Consider the following 10,494-nt stretch of genomic DNA (forward strand, 5'->3'; position numbering starts at 1 on the left):
TGTCGGGTAGTACACATATATACAGTAAACATCTGTAATACAGACGGATCGAGGATTCATATAATTGAAAGGGAATGTACGTACGTACGTGTCGATAGGGCCAAAGGTCTATGTGTCCTAATTAATAGCTAGATACCCATAACAGAAATTTGTACGCCGCATATTACAGTAGGTGTCACCGGCAAGGGAAATTCTTGGGTTTCAGCCACGGGCAAGTACAAAACCATGCAAAAGTTCAGCGTTTTGCACAAAAATATTTTGTAGAAACTATACAAAATGTTTTTGTACAAAATTCAAAACTTTTGTACAATAAAAGTAGGTATTGTGTAAATTTTCTATTACGAAACCCATGATTAAATTTTTAACCACAGAATCGAAATATTGTCAATCAGCCATTACTCTTGTAAGAGTAAGCCGTGACTAAATTTTCAGCCACGACACCAAAACATTGTCCCACCGGTAAAAAGAAAAAAGCCATGTTTTCTGTCCAAAGACTCCAAACCATCGTACGTACTGTCGGGGACTGTACATGTTCAGTTCAATTTAATTATTTTTTCTCCCGTTTGTTGTTATTCTGTTTTAATCATTTTCTTTTTCTTTGTTTATTTCCCATCCGGTACCATTACTTGTTTTTTCTGTTCCATTCTCTTGTCCAATATTCTATTAGAGAAAATGCAAGCTTTAACCTTCAAGTTTAGATGCTTCGCAATTTTATCCTAATTCTCTCTCTCTCTTTCTCAATCATAGCCTTGAAAAAAACAAAAGTACTTTCAAAAAGATTAACATACTGAAAGAGGATGAAAGATCGAAGAGCGAGAGAAGGGGCGATGGGGCCTGCCTGATTTCAAGCACCAATCATGCAAGCGATTGAGATCGTCTATGAACTTTTTTATTGTCGCACTATTCACGAATAGAAAAAGTAGGGCAAAGTCGACCACCATCAACCCATAGTCACCAAAGTTTCGCTAATGGCCTCATTTCCATGATATTGTCAGCTTTCATACTTCCATAGAAATATTTTATGTGAAATTTAAACTCTCATATTACTAGTAAAATTCATTAATTGGTCGTACAATTTATCTTTTGTATCACACTTTGTGATTCTGGAAGAAAATTTTAGTACACATATTCCTCTATTCTGACACATGATAATCTACAATGTCCATATGAATATTAGACTCTTTAATAATGATGTGGACATGAAAGCCAAGAAAAATCTTTATGTGAATTGTAATTGTGGATTAAGTTGGACAGGAATTACAAAATTTTAGGATCCCTCAATAAACAACCCGGAAAGTATAACATATCTCTAAACTAACGAACACCTCTACCTACCAACGAAAAGAAAAGTCACGAACTCCTCTTTTTATTTGCAAAGACGATTGGAATTATTATTATTATTTTTTAAATGTACCCTCATATCCTTAAATCCAACGAACCCTAATTAATTTAGTTCGAGCCGGGTCGGCTCATCGTTCACTACAGGAAAAGTGTGTCGCGGATTAGAAAAGAGAAAAGGGGGTCAATTGTAATAAAATGGAATGTCGTGGGTTAGAAAGAGGAGAAAGGGGGTCAAATTGTAACAAAAAGAGAAGGATGGATGAAAATAGAAACCAATATAAGAATAGGGGTGTATTTCATAGAGTTTGACTCAGTTAGTTACGAGAGGCATAAGAGACGTGAGGCAGTGATTCCTTGTATAAAAGGACATTGATGTAATCGCTGGATATATCTAGGAATGAAGAAATCTGCTTTTCTGCTGTTTCTCTAATCATCTTATTCTTTTATGCTCTCCTTTTTCTTCTCTCGGCCTTCCCTCCTTCTCTACATCTGTCTGGCTCTCTTCTCCATTGGTTCAGTTTATCACAAGTGGTATCAGAGCCACTTTCTTGGCAACCATGGCAACGGGGATTCGCAATCAGGAGATGAACAAGCTAGCTGTTGCAGTGGAAGAGCAAGACAAGGCAATGGTTGAGCTCAAGAATCACACTAGCAGCCGTATAGATCAACTCACATAGATGATTAGTGGACTTAACTTGCAGCAGAATCAATTAATGGCACAACTACAGTCGAGTAAGTCTTCTGAGTCACCTTCTCCATCGACGAATGGCTTAGAAGAGGGGCATTACTCCACTACCACTAGAATTGGCAAGCTTGAATTTCCTAGATTATGTGGTAATGGGTTTAAGGACTGGTTGTATCGGTGTAAGCAGTTTTCTGAAGTGGATAAGACCCCTGATGATGTCAAGGTGAAACTGGTGGCTATCCACCTTGAGGGAGGGGCTCTATAATGGCACTAGGCTTTTGTGAGATCATTGGGATTAGAAGGGAAGACGGTGAATTGGAGTGGGTATGTGATTACAGTAGTATCGAGTTTTGGTGACTCGGGGTATGAAGACCCTATGGCTGATCTAAAAAACCTGAGGCAGGTTGGGTGTGTGCAATATTACATGACTGAATTTGATGCATTGCTGAACAAGGTTACAATCACTGAATCTGATGTCCTTAGCCATTTTCTGGGGGGATTAAAAATTGAAATCCAATTACCCATTCGTATGTTCCACCCCACCACATTAATCCAAGCCTACTCCCTAGCCAAATTACAAGAGTCTACCTATACAGCCCTCCACAAACCCGATTCCCCTGTCCCTAAACTGCATAACATCTTCGCCAGTAGCAGCCACACACTCTCCTAGAACACCCCAACAAACACACCCTAAAGGCAATCCACTTATCACCCACAGAAACATCTCGACAACCAACCACAAGGGCATAGGCAACGGGCTGTTGCCTCTGCCAATCCTTGCTCCCCAAAGAAACATACAACATAGCCGTCCCCACAAAACCCTGACTCAGAAGGAGATGAATGAAAGAAGGGCTAAGAATCTTTGTTTTCGGTGCGAGGAGAAGTTTGTACCTGGGCACAAATGTTCGAGAAGACAAACCTTCCTTATTAAAGTAGAAGCAGTAGAAGAGGATCAAGAAGTGGCAACGGAGGATGAGCAGGAAGAGGCACCACCTCCTCAGATATCCTTGCATGCCCTCTTGGGTACTCGAAGTTTTTTTACCATGAGGGTAGTTAGAACAGTGGACAAACGACTGGTGCACATTTTAGTGGACTCTGGTAGCACACACAACTTTTTGAATGAAGAGGTAGGAAGGAAGTAAGACTGCCCAACTGAGCTAATGTCGACAGTGAAGGTGGCAATAGCCAATGGAAATGAACTGAAGTGTGAGAGGGTGTGCAAGAAGTTCGGGTAGAGGATGTAGGGCAGGGAGTATGAGGCTGACATATTATTACTGCCTCTGGAAAGTTATGATATAGTCCTAGGAGTACAATGGCTATCTACTTTGGGAGACATACAATGGAATTTCAAGGAGCTGTAGATGAAATTTGTGGTAAGAGGTAAGGAGAGTGTACTGCAAGGGAGTAACTCCGAGGAGCTCAAAACCATCAGGGAGGAACAAATGGAGAAGCTGTTGCAAAAGAGATATCAACTAGCCAAGGTGCAACTCCGCACGCTAGAATTGGCTTGTACCAACAAGGTATAGCTCAGTAGCAGTGAAGATTATCAGAAGGCACCTGAACTTGAACCTCTACTAAAAGAACTCGAAGATATTTTCAGGGAACCTAAGGGCCTACCTCCCAAAAGGCCACAGGATCACAGGATTCCACTTAAGGAAGGGGCCCAACCAGTAAACATCAGGCCCTATAGGTACCCCGCACTACAAAAGGATGTCATTGAGAAGATGACAAGAGAAATGATGGAGTCAGGAATTATACAACCCAGCCACAACCCATTTTCATCTCCTGTAGTGTTAGTGAAGAAGAAAGACAGCTCGTGGAGGATGTGTGTGGATTACAGGAGTCTTAGCAGCCTGACTATTAAGGACAAGTTTCCTATTCCCCTGGTGGAAAAATTGCTAGATGAGCTACATGGGTCATCTATATTTTCGAAAATTGACCTAAGATCAGGAATCAACAGATCAGGATGCATGAAACATATGTGCACAAGACAGCTTTCAGGACTCATGAAGTGCACTACGAGTTCCTGGTGACGCCCTTTGGGCTCACTAATGCACCCTCAACCTTTCAAGGCCTGATGAATGAGGTGTTCAGATCCCACCTTAGGAAGTTTGTCCTAGTTTTCTTTGACAACATCTTGGTTTTTAGCCAAGATTGGCATAAACACATGGAACATCTAAGGAAGGTTTTTTCCTTGCTCATGAAAAACTCCCTATTCGCAGAACTATCCAAGTATAGCTTTGGGGAAGATAAGGTGGAATATTTAGGGCATTATGTATCAGCTACAAGGGTATCAACAAACCCTAAAAAGCTAAGGGCAGTGCAAGAATGGCCTATTCCCACGACTGTGAAGCAGCTGAGGGGGTTATTGGGTCTCACAAGCTATTACAAAAGATTTGTGAAGGTCTATGGGAGTATCAGTAAACAACTTACTGACATTCTGAAGGACTCTTTTTTGTGGAATAAGGTAGCTCAGGAAACCTTCAAGAAACTCAAGAATGCTATGACATCTACGCCTGTGCTAGCACTACCTGACTTTTTAAAGGAGTTTGTAATAGAGACTGATGCCTCAGGGGCAGGAATTGGGGCTGTGTTGCAATAGGAGGGACATCCTATAGCATATATCAGCAAAATACTGGCTCCCATACACCAATCACTCTCAGTCTATGAATGAGAACTCTTTGCCATTCTGTATGCAATCAAGAAATGGAATCACTACCTACAAGGAGTAGGGCTATTGGCATCAACAGCTTACCACCCACAGACTGATGAGCAGTCTGAGGCTGTCAACAAGTGCCTCGAGACCTCCCTAAGGTGCATGACAGGTGATAAGCCAACTATGTGGGCTAAGTGAGTGTCATTAGCAAAATGGTAGTATAATACTACCAACCACATCTCTACAGGAAGGACGCCCTTTGAAGCACTATACGGGTTCCAACCTCCATTACACATGCCCTATTTTCCTCATGACTCAATAGTGGCTGCAGTGGACACCTATATGACAGACAGGGAAAGCATGATCAGAATACTCAAGTATCACTTGAAGAAAGCCCAGGATAGGATGAAGGTACAAGCGGACAAGAAGAGAACCGAAAGGGAGTTTTCGGTAGAAGACAAGGTCTATTTGAAGTTACAACCCTACAAGCAAGGGATCGTGGCCGTCAGACCATTTGAGAAGCTTTCTCCTCGATTCTTTGGTCCCTTTGAAATCCTAGACAAAATCGGAAAGGTGGCCTACAAACTCAAGCTACTGGCTTCAGCACAAATTCACTCCGTTTTCCATGTCTCCCAACTCAAGAGAGCTATCCGGGCTACGAATTGCTCGGCCCAGCTACTAATGTCGGATGGCGACTCAGACAACCAGATTAAACAACCAGCTGCAATACTGGAACGAAGGATAATTAGGAGGGGAAATAAGGTGGCGGCTCAAGTGTTGGTGCATTGAACCCACACTTCCCCAGCCGAGGTGACTTGGGAGTACGCCGACGAGCTAAGGTGGCGATTCCCTTGATTTGACCTTGAGGACAAGGGTTTTGAAGGGAAGGAGAATGCCACGGGTTATAAAAGGGAAAAGAGGTCAATTGTAGTAAAAGGGAATGTCGTGGGTTAGAAAGAGGCGAAAGGGGGTCAAATTGTAACAAAAAGAGAAGGAGGGACAAAAATAGAAACAAATATAAGAATAGGGGTATATTTCATCGAGTTTGACTCAGTTAGTTACAAGAGGCATAAGAGGCATGAGGCAGTGATTCCTTGTATAAAAGGACACTGTGCACACCCGAATTTTAATCTCGTCGGGGCACGCGTGCGCGCGCCTAATGCAACGCGGCTTGGGAGTGTCCACCTTCCCGGGAACGTGCGATGGACGCACGTGAGAAGGAGTCGCCACTTGCCATTTTACGACCCGAAAGTCGAGGGCCGGCAAGTTACCCGAGTCTAGGGGTACGGGGTACACCTAATTGCTAAGGCATATGGTCTGCGAAACCCGAGGTTCCGAATTCGGGGGTTCTGTTACATGCGAGCCTATATCTCGCATGCCCTATCGGTACTCTAACTTGTCTAGGCTTGCCATTTTTTATTTAATTACCGCTTAATTAAGTTCCGCTCATCTTACGCGTTTTGACACCGTAAATTCGAATAAAACACTCCGACCGTCCGCTCTCCGACTGGGATTCTTACATGAGTAAACGTACAACATAAATCCTTACATTGTCCTCTCAAATAAATAAAATAAAAATTACAACAATTGAATCCCGGTCGGTTCGCGTTCGGTCATTATTCCACTCGTGCTCACCGTGTGGTTTGAAAAGACTGAAATTGAAATTAAGGTGCGCACTCGATGTTCAGGGGATTAGATCCCGTAATCTACGGTTGGGGCGTTGGACCCCATGTGAATCGTATCCTAAAGGATCGGGCTCGACCCGCATAACAAATAAGTGCAAGAATGTAACAAGTAAGCGCAAATAAACAAACAATGAGGTTTTGTTATTGCCGAATTTACGTGAGTTAATCAATTATTATCCGAGATATTTTGGCATACAAATCCTACCCTAAAACAAACAAACAGGATGATAGAGAATGGATGTAGCATTCGGCATTATTTTGTGGGCCCAACAAACACAATGTTTGTAATCGAGTCTCGGATGTGTGTGTTGTTTTTAGAATTTCCTATATTGTGACAATGTGGCCTTTACAGATTAGGAGTGTTTTATCTAAAACCTGAAACGTAACCCATTGCTCAACTATTTGCTCATGTTTAATTAAGCCGAGTTTGCGATTAATTTATTTTTCCGCGTTTTGACCCATTCTAAGCACAAATCTACACTAGGGTGATGGCAGAACAAGAACCGGTAATCATGCCCTTGAACCGGAAAATATGTGTGTGTATGAAAAATCAAGATTACGTGACACGTATCTCAGTGCTTTTGAAATTGTGAATTTTAAAAGGGCATGACTAACAGTTCTTGAACTGTCAACGCGATTATAGATTATTTAATCGATTCGTGCAATTCATTTAAAGGAGTCAAGTGATTTAATTTGGCCAAATTTAACGTCCCAATTACCCCGTGTGTGGAATTTTTAGGTTAATTGGAAATTTACCGAATGCTTTAGTCTACGGATTTCGAGTTGTCGAAATGGCCATTAGTGGACCACCCGATAAACTTTAATTTCCAACGGTCTTGAGATTTAAAAATTAATTTTAGGTCGAGTCTACACGATTAAACCGATTCATGTGAGGTTTCGATTAAAACGAGAAAATAAAGCACTTAAACACGGACCAAGAGCATATTATCACGTCAAACACAACAAACATACAAATTTTATACAATCGATGCCGCCATGATCGTGATGAACACATACAAATATACACAAACATAATATTAATGCAATTGATAAAACGACACCGATTCATGGAAAAATAAAAAAATCATGCAAAGAGCACGTATTATCATGTTGCATACATATAATTACATAAACAAAAATATTTAAACAAGGCACATGCATTGTCGGTCGGGAATCCAAGTAGGAAAGGGATTAGATATCTTTGGAAAATGTTCGAGGACTGATTTGGACAATTTTAGAAGAGCAGGGATTGATTTGAAAATTCGAATAAAATTTCAAGGACTGATTTGAAAATTCTAGAAAAATTGGGGACTGATTTGAAAATTATGGAAAAATTGGGGACTGTGTAAAAATTGTTGAAAGTGTCCCAAGACTTTTTTTGAAACGAATTTGAAAGTTCGGGCTGATCTGAAAAGCAAAAAAATGGCCCCATGACTAAACTGAAACAACTTGAAAAGTTCCTTGAGATGTTTGAAGAATTATGAAAAATTCAAGGACTGATTGGGAAATATTAAAATGACTGGGACTTGACTGAAAAGAATTTTAAAACTTGGGGCAGATATGAAAAGGGCGAAAAATGGTCCTGGGACTAAACTGAAACAACTCGAAAAGTTCTTTGGGATGTTTGAAAAATTCTGAAAAATTCAAGGACTGATTGTGAAATATTAAAAATGGCCGGGACTTAACTGAAAATAATTTTAAAATTTGGGGCAGATCTAAAAAAATAAAAAATGTCATAGGAACTGAACTAAAACAGATTGAAAAGTTCCATGGAATGATTGGAAAAGTTTATAAAATTGGGTTTAGAAATTATTCCACTCATCAACAATCGAAAGACCTATCTCATGATACTAAGATAGAGATTTTTACCTAATCCCAAGAGGTTCTGGGATGAGTTGGCTCGAAAGATCCATGACTGCCGCGGACCGAGGTGGTTTTCAAGTCGAGACTCAACCTAGGCCTAGGTAGGTCTCCACGTCGTCTTCGAGCCGATCTAGCATCGGTCTTCTCGTCCCTTTTCTTCTCCACGCAAGCTCGAGATGACATGCTAAGGAAACAACGAAGAAACGGGGAGAAGGAGGAAAGGAAAAAAATACAACTCAAAAAAAAAAAAACACTTGAGCCCACCTGAACAACCATATCCGAAATAGGGTCCATTTCATTCATTCTTTGTTCATGAAATCAATTGAATCTTCTCGGATATTATCATGTATTCACGAATCGCATTTCGTGATTGCCACGAGACAAAACAGAGAGCATCCTAAGCGATCCAAACGCCTCCAGGCTCCCATTTCACCACATCTATCGAGAGGAGCCTCATAAAGCTCTGAAACCAACTCTCTCTTTCGCTCATGGTTGATTTATGGGGGGAAGAGTCGAGCTCAGGACTAAGCGGGGCAGCGAGGAGCAACAGCGATGGAGAGGAAGGCGAGGAGCAATACGGGGCAAAATGCTCGTTGTACTGCAAGAAAGAAATAAAGAGGCAGAACAAAAATCTAAGTAACCGAGAAAGAAAACAAAAGGAGTGAGCACGGGAAAGAGAGGCGATGCACGAGACTTAGCTCGGAGTAAAGGAGGCCAGCTCGGCCGTGAGCTGATAAACTCGAGAGGTTTGTGATCCGATGGAGGTGTGCAGGAGAGGAGGCCGGCCGAGAGTGAGAGCCGATTGAAAGGGGGTTGGCTTCTGAGCTGTCCGCTGTTCTGTTTTCACCGAGAGAAACATGAAGAAGCTGATCTTGTGGAGTCGATGATGGGCTGAAGATGATCGACGAGAGATGATGATGATTGCTGGTGGATGCCTAGGAGAAAAGAAAGAACTTGAGGTGATGCTGATGATGATCAGGATATGGTCAAGAAGGTGTGAAGGTGACTGAGGAGAGGGAGAGTGTGGCTCCCTCTTCTCAGCTGAGGGTGTGGGCGTGAAAGTTTTAGGGAGAATGCTCGGCGGCTAGGGTTTTTCGAGAGAGTGCCTTAGGGTTTTTTTTTTGGGAATGAAGTGAGGGTTGAGAGGAAAGGAGGCAGCTGGAGGAGAGAAGTCAAGGTGCTGTCACCAACAGTCCATGTGCTGACCTCAACATCCCGAATTTTTCTGAATTTCTCATGAACCTTTCGGTCTATCTGATATTTTTCCTTGATCTCTACATGAGTTGGGCACATCCTCGTAAAATTTGAAAATCGTTCGACCTCGGGAAGTTCCCGAAACAATTTTTCTTTGACAGCTGGCCCGAACCGGGAAATTCGGTCCTGATCCGTGAGGAGACCTTTAATTCTGTACTGATCTAGCCAAAAATGCATCCCGTTTTTCTTGATTTTCTGAATCTCCAGTGAATTGAGAATCCAATGCCGTTGGCCATGCTCGAAAACGAGAAGAATTGAATTTTTTATGGATTTTCTCCCTCGACTGGTAGAGTCTGTCCCGGTTTAACAGTTTCGGGCATGGTGCGTTCAAAAATTCATAACTCTCTCCCCGTATTGAATCTTGGAATGAACGACCCGTCAAATTGAACCCAACTCGATTTCCTAGGTCAAGCATATGGAATTCACCCTTTTAGATTCAGGATCAACCGTGATATGATGCGTCGAATCCCATGCTCGAGCTGCTGTATTCACTGTTTGGGCACCCCAGCTCCCACGAGTTTTATCTTTTTGCTCGAAAGGGCTCTCGACGTGATTTTTGCATTGAAATGTCCCCAACTCACCAAATCTTGATCTAAAAATATCGAACTTAGTTCTAGGATCCACGAAGATAGTTGTTCTCACCGAAGAAAATGATACAGAGACGTGATTTCCCCTTTATCCACTGCTTTCGGTTCGAATATTGATAATTCGTGACTTACTCTTCATGATCAATTGTGTGTGCTGCAAAATTCCATATGTTGCCCTCGCCATTTTTTTGTTAGAGTTGTGGAACCCTAGTCAGGAGCCTTGTTGATGTCATATCCTAGAGCCGGTGGACCAAAATGGGGTGCTGACAGACACTGATGTAATCGCTGGATATATCTAAGAATGAAGAAATCAGCTTCTCTGCTATTTCGCTGATCATCTTATTCTTCTTTGCTCTCCTTCTTCTTCTCTCGGCCTTCCCTCCTTCTCTGCATCTGTCTGGCTCTCTTCTCCATTGGTTCGAT

The 10,494-nt window shown here is 41.9% G+C and overlaps 1 long non-coding RNA gene across 1 annotated transcript; it reads right to left on the bottom strand.

The window, feature by feature from the left end:
* Positions 1-7,242: 7,242 nt before the first annotated feature.
* On the bottom strand, positions 7,243-9,447 carry LOC116193023. Its single transcript, XR_004154186.1, has 2 exons — positions 8,495-9,447; positions 7,243-8,414 (listed from the first exon to the last, which is right to left on the bottom strand). It is a non-coding gene; the product is annotated as an uncharacterized LOC116193023 (long non-coding RNA).
* Positions 9,448-10,494: the final 1,047 nt, after the last annotated feature.

This window comes from Punica granatum, chromosome 1 (assembly GCF_007655135.1).
Source record: "Punica granatum isolate Tunisia-2019 chromosome 1, ASM765513v2, whole genome shotgun sequence".
Lineage (NCBI taxonomy): Eukaryota > Viridiplantae > Streptophyta > Magnoliopsida > Myrtales > Lythraceae > Punica > Punica granatum.